We start from the raw sequence: 11,125 nt of genomic DNA, 5'->3' as shown, positions 1-11,125 counted from the left end.
GGTCCTGGAGTGACTTGTGCCGACATTCGCCGCGGTCGTCCTAACCACTTGGCAAGGAAAGCATTCCTGGCCACCTTAGGGAAGACCGTCATTCAGTTTTGTTTTCTCTCGTACGCCTGTTGCCCCCCAGCAATCCATCGTTTTGCTGAGGGCGTTGCTTCCTGTGCACAGTTGAAGGGGTACTAAAGTGCAACTATCTCAGTAGGACTCTCATCTTTTCTGTGCTACATAGTGTTAAAATGGTTTTGCACCTGAGTTGTATTTTGTAATCAGGTCTTTCGTGACGTGAAGCTGCTTCGATAAAGCTGTCTTGACGACGCACAGTTTCACGAGCAACTCATGATCCCAAAGTATGGTCGGCACGTAGAGACGTGTCTGAACAGCGTGGATTCAGCCGTGTAGTCAACGTGGTTTTGATTTGGTTCGCTATGTATCAGATCAATCTGTGTAACTGACCATTGTGTTGCTCTAACCAGGTAGTTATGACCTGAACCGGCTTTCGAAACAAAATGAAAAAAAAAAAAATTAAATGTCCTCAGCACTTCTTCATTTTTTATAAAGTTACTTCCTTTGCCTGACTGGTTATGTCGTTTCCTTTTGGGTATTTCTTTCGGGGTTTTCTGAGCTAGAAGCCCCTATTCCAGGGCCTGCCTTTGTCCTCTCCCGGGCGAAACTGGTCATACCTGCAGAGCAGGAACCACATTTGTCTCGTGACGCTAAACCGAACCGATCGAAACAATCATATTGCGTCAACATATAAACTTCCTCGTTAACTGTACTGAAAGCAGCTTGCAACCACTTGAGGCTATAGCAAAAGAAAAAGGTGTCGTGCAAGGTGAGGCACTGTGCCCATGTTGGCCACAGTCTTCCGTGTGTACTCTTTTCGTTTCTTTGTCTTCTTTTTTTTTTTTTCTGTCCAAGTGTTTGTTGCAACACTTATTCGTCCTTGCATAGACGCATCTCCTGTGACGCATTGGAGAGGAGAGTGGCACGTGATGCGAATGCTCCAGTCCCCTGTCCAGTCTTTGAGAACTGGCAGGTCGACGAAGAGTAACTTTGTAACATTTTTCTATGCTCGACGCGCTTCTTGTGCATTAAGAAGTGACAGTGCCTACGACTATCTTTTAGCTGTTTTTATTATATGTGCGTTAGAAGCAACCAGTGTCGTTCCAACCCTGCAAGTTTGTCCTGGCACGGACGACGGCAAGTTTATCGAGAACCGCGAGCACAGGAGCTTTAAAAAAAAGGGGGGGGGGGTGCAGTTACATTGTAACAGTGGTACACAGGAAAAAAATTGGGGGGTGTTGCCAAACATTTAGGAGGGGGGGGGGTCTGGATAAATCAGTGGACGATGGGACAGGCAATGTTCGTTTCTGTGAATGAGAGAGATCTGTTGCTGTGGCGCAGGGAGCTTACCAATGAAGGCTGCTATAAGGGGAGCTCGCAGTTGTACGACACTACCGAAATACCAGAGCAAATGTGATGCCCATCTGCCTCACCCGTCCTGTACTACCATGATTTTCCCCACCCTTCTGTCATCCACCCGCTTGGTGCTTTTTAATGAGAAAGGTTTTTTAATAAGAAAGTTGATTGTGTAATTTTTTTCGCACTGGTAACGTCATGGGTCCTCCCTTTATCCACCCTCACCATCCAACACACGCTTGCCATATATCATAGCAGAAATGAGAAAAGAAGTGCACTCTTGTATGCAAGGACGTGACACGCGTCGCCTTCCACGCGGCGATCTGATATCCTATACTATTGCGTAAGTGTCTTTCCGATTGACATCGTGACTCTTCGCCGTACACACACGCACGCGCACACATTCGAATACCTGAAGGAAAGAATGCCAAAGCAAAATTCCTGAACTAGCGACGTTGGGTATAGTTCCTGGGGTAAATTCCTGGCGTTCCAGGGGACGAGGATTACAGTTTGGCAATACGGCAAACGCATAGGTATTTTGGCGTGTAAGTTCGGAAATGGCGAGGCTGCACTCGTTGGAGGAAGTGTTAAAGGGGGAAAAAAAAGTAACATGCGTACGGCGTAAAAGTGTGATAGTGACGTCATGCGTCGCAGTCTGCGGCCTTCGCGACGAACTGGAAAGGATTTATCTCGAATGCGACACATGTTCTGGGCCCTGCTTCCGTAATTCGTCGTAGCTTTTAATAATGTTGAAAAACGGGCAGTAGTGACCAGCCAGGTTTTCCGGGCTTTCTCGGTGACACGTTTACGTGTCTGGCTTTCTTTTTCTTTTAAATACTATTCATCACGCACGTTCACACTTTTGGAGAGGAGGACGGCCCGTGCGCTGATGTTGCTCTATTTCAAGCGAGTTCATTGGAGAAGAATACCCGAGCCATGGGCAGAAATGGCAGAAGATACATGCATGGTTCAAACACTTTCGGAACGTTCCTCGCAAAAAAAAAATGTTGCCCTTTTTGCAGTGTTTTAATTGTCATACAGAATCATGGATTTAAAAAAATTCGCCCGTCTTTCTGGGGAATCGTGTGCTCAAAGAGTGAGCGAGAAGTTTGGGGAAAGAGGACTGTTTTACGTATCCTTACAACCGCTGTATAACAATACAGCCCCGTTCCGACATATAGTGATTTGCTATATAGTGCTACAAAATAGCCCTATATTTTCCTCCTCGCGGTCCTGCAAGCCGCTAAAACATAGCGCTTGCCGGAGTTGAGCTCGTGTCAACTTTTTCAGCGCTAATAATAGCACTACATTCGTGTTGGCCAATGAGGAGTTCCTTCAGCAATGACGTCGCGGAAGTCGTGAAATTATTTTGCTGTCTGCATTTCACGGCACGGCGACCGCATTCTAACCGGCGAGTCTGTTATCCAAAATGTCTGGTAATTTTCTGTTTAGTCAGTTGATGGGACTTGCTCGTCCGGATGCTGTCGAACTCCGGATCCGCCATGATGGGAGAGACCGGAAACAACTACTAACGTAATTCCGCTAAAATATAGCGCTGGTGCCGCTTTGCACGTGAGAACCGTCCGATCACAGAGAGTGCTGCTTCTGCGCGCTATTTTGTAGAGCTATATTAGTGCGCTGCTATATGTCGGAACAAATTCTAGTCGCTCTAATTCCTGAGTTGAATATGTGGACAAGACAAGCTTTTCCACGTACGCATGATGCAGGCATCTTCCAATGCAGTGTTGACCAAAAACTTTCCTGCGTCACAGACCATGATACGGTACATGTCGAACGAAATTTAATCAGGAACGACAGACTGAAAAGTTTACTTGCACAGGAGGCGTTGGTGTATATATAAGGTCAGTATGCAAATACTGGTGTGGACCCTTTCCAACTTCCCGGCTACCCTTTTCGCCTTTTGTCTTTCCCATATCCGAGTCTCCGTCGGGGATACTGTGCAGGTCCAGCACTCAATCTTTCATGTTTTTGACGCCACAATGACGCTTTATTTAGGTGAGGGTGAGTGGGGTGCTTCATCGACGACGGTGCCTTGCAAAGATAGCAGGGAACACGAAGTTGTGGGTAATGATGACGCTGACGTTTGGTCTCCGTCCATAAGGGTTGCAGGTAATCCCTCTCTATCATTGCCTTCCCCTGATAAAATGATGCCATCCTGGCGCAGACATGTTATCTCTGTGACGAAGCATGGCTGATATCTCGAATCTTGGATTGGTGCTTTCTGTAGGCGTCTCCGATGCGCATCTTTTACGTGTTTCTATTAGGTTTCCTGTAGATGCTTGTCAACGCGTGTTCCGTTCCTCTCTTCATTCCTTGTCTTGTGGTGCGCTGTTTTTTCCTTCTTCTTCTTCCCAAGTTCAGCATATACCAACTATCCCAAATGAATATGCTAGTGAAAATTGTGAGGAAGAATGTGCAACGTTGGACATAAGAAGTGGGCAGATTCTGTTGAGGGACGCCGGTGGGTGGCTTCAGGTAAGGGTTTTCCATGCTTCCAGTTGTCCATGTGGTGAGAGAGGTCAAGCAGAGCCCGTATGATCTCTTAGGATTGATATACCGGCACTAAAATGTCAGTAACGGGCCAGACTTGCGTAATGGAAGCCACCACAGCTAGACGAGACGACCTGAGGGCACAAGCGACTTGCACGTTGTACTACAACTTCAGCAAACAACAACAAGAACAACATTATTTTGGTGATGTTGATTAGGGCATCTCAACTTTAACAACTTCATGCACAACTTCTGACGAATGCCGCGCTTGTGCATTTACGGTGAATTCCGTTCCTTTTGTTCCGACCTTATACAAGAGTCGTGGCCGAGGAAGCATGTCAGCTGCTAGTGCAGGACGTCCCCATATTGTGGAACGAATGATGACACAAAGCATACGTAGACATATAGTACCTATATTGTGATTAACGCGATCCGGGACTGTGGATGATGTTGAGTACCCCCGTTGCGTACCCACGTTTACCAATGGCAGGCCTTCTTGAGCACCATGTATACTACGTGCAAGACGGATTATCATGGGCTCTCTACCAGCTGGCGCGGCTGAGTGGTTAGCGTTCTGGCCACGTCACGTCGAGGTTGGGAAGTACCCCGGTTCGAATCCCGGTGCAGGCTGTGCTGTCTGGGGTTTTTCCTGGGCTTTCCTCAGACGCTGTCAGACATATGCCCCCACTGTTCCCTTAGAAGTCGGTCCAGGACGCACATTCCTCCAGAGCGTTTGTCGTGACGTTGCTCACCTCTGTGAGGCCGGCATATGGGCTCTGAAATTGTTCAAATTGCAATTCCACCGCCGTAATTTATTTTCGTCTGCCCAATTACGACCTCTTATAGTCAATGGACAGCTTGTTTGCACCGCCCATTCAGCTAACTTTATTTTGCCAGTGATTTTTTTTTAAATTAGCAATTTTATTATTATTGCGTGGAAAATTCTCACTCTTCAGCCTTCGCTTTCTTCTGCGGTCACTCCACGGTTGAGTCAGGTCTTGAATATTTTTCTCTTTGGAATATTTGGAACCCTATAGTTTCGCGGCCTGAATTTTTCGCGAATCGGACACATATTCGCGACCTAAGTTTCACGAATTCTGGATGCTAAAATTCGTGCTTTGATTGGTTTGCTTCGTGATAAGCCCGAGAATACCCGTCAGCATTTGATAATAATAATAATAAAAAAAAGCGGCATGTTGCATATGGTTGTGCTGCAAAGTATTCCAAATATTTACCAGCAACAACAACAAATGTGTGATGACAACGATAGTGGGATGTTTCGCAGCTAATGCGGCACCCTATCCCATTATCCCATTGCCTGAGGGGGATAAGATGGTGAATGACGATGAATATTTAGAGTTCACGAAGAAGCCCTATTGTTGCAGTTAAAAAGGTGATGAGGGCTTGAAGAGCTCGTAGCTGATGCACTAGGCTGGGTTGGTTGAGTTGGGTTGGGGTTGTGGTTGGGCGGAAGTCAGGTTTATCTGGTTGGTCACAGGGTTCTTCACTGATAGCCAAAAGAGGAATTGGATGCTTGAGTAGAAACAATTTGAAGTTCGCTAACTTAGATCGTAGCCCCCTTGCATTCCATTGAAGAACGCTGGCGCCCGCTTATAAAGCTGGTCAACGACTGAAGGGAATCAACTTTTCTGTAGCTTGCAGTGCCCTAGCTATGAAAATAAAGTCTATGATTGCTGCATATTCATAGGCTGCGAATTTTTCGTGTTAAACCAGATTCCTCCCGACTCAGTTCACGACCGATTTCTCCGCCCCAATTCCAATCACGTATCGTGCAGTGGCATGTGTCACTCACGTGCTCTATTCAGTAACAATCTACACGCAGGTCTGGTGTAAATATTATCATGTAAATATACATCATGTGCTGGTTGTGAAAGTCATTCACGAGTAATGCATGTTTCACCAATACATGAACTCTAACTGCGGGCCGAAGAAAAGCAATAACCCTTTAACACCCCCGCGAAAGGCAGCCGGATAGTCGTCAGACACAGCATATATGTTTTGAAGTGTCAATTCTTGCGTCGAAATTTTTCGTGTGCCTTTAAAATTCGCGAGCTTTTCAATCCGCGAAATTCGCGCGTAAATTAGATTCTAGCGAGCATTAAGGGAAGTATGTGGCTTTGCTGTATCCTTGATCTGATCCAAATGAACTGGAAGTGTAGCTACATCTCAGCCGGTTCCTTCAGAGATACGGTTTCCCACTCCATGGATACCACAGGGAGGCCTGATGGCGGGATGGCGCATCCTCCTACTTTAAGCAATGATCGCACTTATGAAGTTCCCCTGCTGCAAAGGAGGTTTCATGCTTCTTTTTTCTTCTTCTTCGCAGCCTTCCTTGATATATCCGGAGTAAGCGAAAGCGTGAGAAGTGCACCAGGACCTTGAACTTGAATCGCAGTCGACTGACTTTCTCAGTCGGCAGGATTTTAGTGACTCTAGGCAGGATGACAGTGCTTTCTGTTCCGACGTACTCGATAGCCGTTTCGCATTTTATCAGATAGTTTTTTTTTTCTTCTTCGTCGTACTATATTTCTTTATCGTTTTCAATTTGGAGTTTTCACTTTATGATCATCGTAAAATTCAAACAAGGGTACTGAAACAATGTTTAGTTTTCTGCACAGATTGTTTGTGCCCCCTCCGTTATGCCGTGTCCTCACAGGCGTATAACCAAAATAAGGAAAGAGTAAGCCGGGCTGGTGGCATAGATCCAAAATAGAGAGAAAAAATACCCGAGACTATACGGATGACAGGAAAAACGTACACGCGAACAAGCACAGTGGAGAAGTTTTGTTTTGCGGACGAGAAATTTAAGCAGAAAGGGAGAATCCAAGTGGGCCAGAAAGGGAATGTCATTAGCTGCCACAGGGATTCTCCCAGCAACCCCGCGACACACACACGTAGACACGAACACGCAACAACAACAACAACAACATATAAGTAATGATGATGCAGTAAACAAGCAAACGAACGAACGAACAGACAGACAGACAGACAAAAATCTTATATAAATACATGCTTTGGTTTGGAAAGTAAATACATGGCTGTAGCCGGCAAACACAGGTGCCACCCACAAACAACAAATACCCTGCTGGGAACTTCCAACACCCCCATAAGATAAAAATCCCGCGCAAAATTCCTGAGTTTCTCCAAATCTGGAGCGAAGGTCACACTAGGCTTGCTGACACGAAAGAAGAGAGTGTCCCCCTCAACAGCCCTCTGTTCTGGTCAGCCTCTCTGACCACAAGGGAACGAACCCCATACCATCATCAAAAAGTTTTGCTATTTTTATTATCTTCGTTTTTTTTATGTTTAAGGCATATTCACATTCACAGTCGTTTAAACATCTTTCTTACATTGCGCAGATTTTACTGCGTAAAATTACGTTTCACGGGATGGCAGCTTGAATCTAAAACACGAGAAAGACGTTTCGCAGCTTGATCAGCGAAGGAGGAAGCCTTTCCGGCGGTCATTTATTGCGGAAGAGGGTTTAAAAATACGAGTGGCTACATCAAAACGGAATGGCTTTATGTCGTTAAAGGGATCTAAGTTTTCTAACTCGAAAGCGTTCCGTTTTGGTGTGGGCGCTGTATCCGGTTACAGAAGGCTTGCTGACACAGTTCTCACAGAAGAAGATAAAGGGTCGCGGCCCAAACCGCCGAATCTCAGTTCGCCTAAGCGGACCGGCCCTGAGGAGCCGCATTCGGCAAGCTGGGGGTATGGCGGAAACTGACCTGTATAGGAAAGCAACGCCAGCGGACACCTTCTGCGAGATGAGGAAGCACGCAATGGCTAATGGTGATCTTGAATCACTTCGAGAAACATAGCCCAATGAACTATCAATGATGTAGAACGATGGCACCGGCTGGAAGTCCTCAGGCCTATAGTTCATAAGGTACTGCGTTCAGCTGGCTGTAGACAATATAACAATATGTTAACAATAGCCGCGACAAAAATATGTATACCGAAACCAATTAATTGCTGTAACAAATGGCCCGTTTCCGTGGCAGATTTTTCTCGAAAAGAAGTCCACTGAAGGTCCCAAAAAGGGGTAGTACCCATTTTAATGCCGACGGCGCCCTGCTTTAGAAGTTACGTTTTTTTTTTTTTTTTTTCACGAAACTCATTTAAATCTTTATTGAAATAATGAGCGCCTCTCACTCATCCTCACGGTGCGCAGCTTGTAGGTGGCATCGAACAGATGCTTGTAAAAAAGTAAGATCTTCGATTGGTGCACCCGTTCCCGAATTATTTAGCCCGGGGATTTAACTGAAACACCCCGTATATAGGGAACTGCCACACGAAACATATCGCACTACCTGAGCAAATTTTTACAACTATTCGTTTTGCACCTACTCTAGCCGAAAGCGGGAAGTTTACAAGTCACTTTCGTACAAAAGTAACTATAGTTACTGTTGCTTGTAACTAATTAGGCTACTACCCAAGAGTGCACTGACCCAGGAACAGTCGATTCGGGAGACTGGGAATGGAGGTGTGCTCCATGTTGTGAAAAGCCACATTTCAGCAGCCGTTAGGCTTAGCAGGGCGGACACTACGGAGCGCAGCATGTTGGTTAGTTTATTATTAGGTTAGTCCAAGTTGGTCGTCCTGTTCGTCTAGTTGTGCTGAAGACTCAGGTTATTCACATTATGGAGTCTGTCTACCAGCTACCCTGGAATGGAGATACGTATCTGTGGTTCGGTCTCTTGAGACAGGGTCACTTTTCAGGGTCAATAGACGAGTATCATGATGATGATGATGACGGGAATAAGAGAAAGGTCATAGCATAAAGGATGTCGCTCGTCCTTCAATGTGTTCGTCGAGTTGGTGTTCGGCAAATTGGGAAGACACGCTATTCGACCTTCGGTTCAGCTTTGGAGAAGCTGATGGCTTACCGTTTCTGGCCACCTGAACTATTCCGTCCGGCTTAAATTCTTCCGTAAAATGAACTTCTCAACTGTGATGGTTGGAAAGTATAACCATTCTGAAGTTTAAATACGCAAGCGTCAAGGTGCCCAAGATTGAACGACGTTTTCGACGATGGTCATATTTCGATTTCTCAGTTGTGTTCGAGACCTATAGCCTGTTTTCGTGTGTTTGTCTTGTCATCCAGGGTGTATGTTTTTCTTTTCGTTATGGGTCAAACAAGAAAATTATGTGTCGCGTATCTGCTAGGGCTCGTCGTGTTTGCTCTCCTCTGGTCTCGTCAGTGCATTGTTGTATTCCTATGAATATCCCAATAGCAAAAAACAATGTTGCAGGTTCTCACGTGGGGGAGGGGGATATATTCGTTAGAACAAAGAAAAATAAACGGAAGAAAGGGCACACAAACGACGCCCTGCTACTATCCAGTGACCTTTACTTCCACACAGCGACAGTTCTTTCTACAGAAGCTGTCTGAAGAGGAGGACAGATAACCGAAACACAACAGTACATCAAAGATGAACGCGAAAGAACTGATGTTCTGAGGCTGGAACAACATAGAAGGGACAAATACATACAACGCCTCAATTTGCCTAAGAAATTAACGATCAAAGATGAAAGTCACTGACAAGGTTAGCTAGCTGTAGGACTCGAACAAACATCTTCTGCATTGCCGTACATGTACACAACAGTACATGTTTTACAATGCTCTCCCTGATATGTGATATTTTATCCTATTGATACATCCCATGTTGACGGAGCCTACGCTTCAACGTTTTCTCCTTCTTCTTCTTATTCCGGTTCAATTCGATTCATTTCAATTGGCGCAACCTGCAACTCTAAAGGTTCGGCGTTGTTGCTTTTAATTGCAAGCCGTGTTGTGCGGGGCACTAAATGTTGGTTCTCCTGGTCCCTTCATGAATGAACAAAATATGTACAAATAATCCTTGAGCGCGTATACGCTGATTTGTAGGAAGGGAGACTGACTACGGCGGACGAATTTTAAAAAGATAAAAGTCAGGTAAGGGGCGTTGAATACGACTGTATCAATCGGCGAGATGAAGCCGTGTCAACAACCCCGTCTGCCATCGTGCTTCTATACAAAGTTCACCTTGAGTCAACAGCCTCTTTACGATACTGGACCATCACAATACACGCAGACGCCTACTGGCACAGTGTCAAGATCTGCGGCAATGACCTTCGCTCGCGATGCCGTTCTGTGACGCTCTGATCAGCAACGCTCCCTTCCCACAAGGCAACTCTGTTAGTTTAATATATATAGCTATAGGCAACTCTCTCATTCCGGTCTGCGCCTATAAATAACTCACCGTTACTGACTTGACTTAACGGCGTTGCCCTCGACAATGCAAGGTCAAGGGAACGCCAGTGCCCCAGGGCCACGTCGAAGATGTTGTGTCTGCTTGGAATGCAATTTCAACTTTTGTTTTTGGTGATGCATCAATAACCTACGCCAGTTATGACGCCACTGTTCTGTTTTGTCGTTGTTCTCTTGTTTCTTATCTACCACGAAGCGCGAGGAAGGTGCTGAAGTCGCTGGTCAAATCAGCGAAGACAGTTGGCACTTCGCGTCCTGGAACGCTTACTGAAAGGCATGGGTTCTGGGGCCATCTTTTAACACTCAGCGTTCTCAATATCCCAAGATAGTGATTAGCGTCTTGGTTCAAAATTCACACCATCGTGCACCATTATCATGATTGATTGTTTGGAATATAAAAAAATAAATCATAATAAATCATCATCATATCGTCATTATTATTACGCAGCAAGTGCTCCACGCTGGCTGGAAGCTGGCTACACGCGGCATGTTTTTTTTTTTTTTTGTAAGGCTATACCTGTGGATAAATAAAACGGGACTGAAATCAGCTTCGAAATGGTCTCTGTTCGCGTTCGTTCACTGTGAGCCGCCAACGCTTTACTGAAGGCGAACACAGGATCCTTGTCATATAAACAAGGACAATTACCCATTGGATCTGGCTTTACATTTCATGCGTCGCAGCGAATGAGCGATAAACGACAACTTTCGCGATCTTTGTCGAAGCGCTTTCGCGCTATAGGATCTCGATCTACAGTCGAGTACATACTTAGTATATACAACCAACATCGTCTGCATTCATTGAACGCACGTTATTACACTCAAGTGATGAAATCTGTGTACAAGACACACCGCGGTCGTACGAGAGCTCTTATCGGCGTTCACCGTGTCATGTGTGAATCAGTTCATTGCCCACACTCG

At 45.6% G+C, this 11,125-nt stretch overlaps 1 long non-coding RNA gene across 1 annotated transcript in view; it reads left to right on the top strand.

The window, feature by feature from the left end:
• Window positions 1-3,723: 3,723 nt before the first annotated feature.
• The window catches only part of LOC135370356 (uncharacterized), a 76,736-nt gene continuing 69,334 nt past the window's right edge, over window positions 3,724-11,125 (top strand). Inside the window, exon 1 of the long non-coding RNA XR_010415308.1 lies at window positions 3,724-3,918. This is a non-coding gene — a long non-coding RNA (uncharacterized LOC135370356). The remainder of the gene's footprint in view (window positions 3,919-11,125) is intronic.

This window comes from Ornithodoros turicata, chromosome 10 (genome assembly GCF_037126465.1).
Source record: "Ornithodoros turicata isolate Travis chromosome 10, ASM3712646v1, whole genome shotgun sequence".
In the NCBI taxonomy this organism is placed as follows: domain Eukaryota; kingdom Metazoa; phylum Arthropoda; class Arachnida; order Ixodida; family Argasidae; genus Ornithodoros; species Ornithodoros turicata.
The sequence above is the reverse complement of the archived record's forward strand: the minus strand, read 5'-3'. Positions and strand labels throughout refer to the sequence as shown.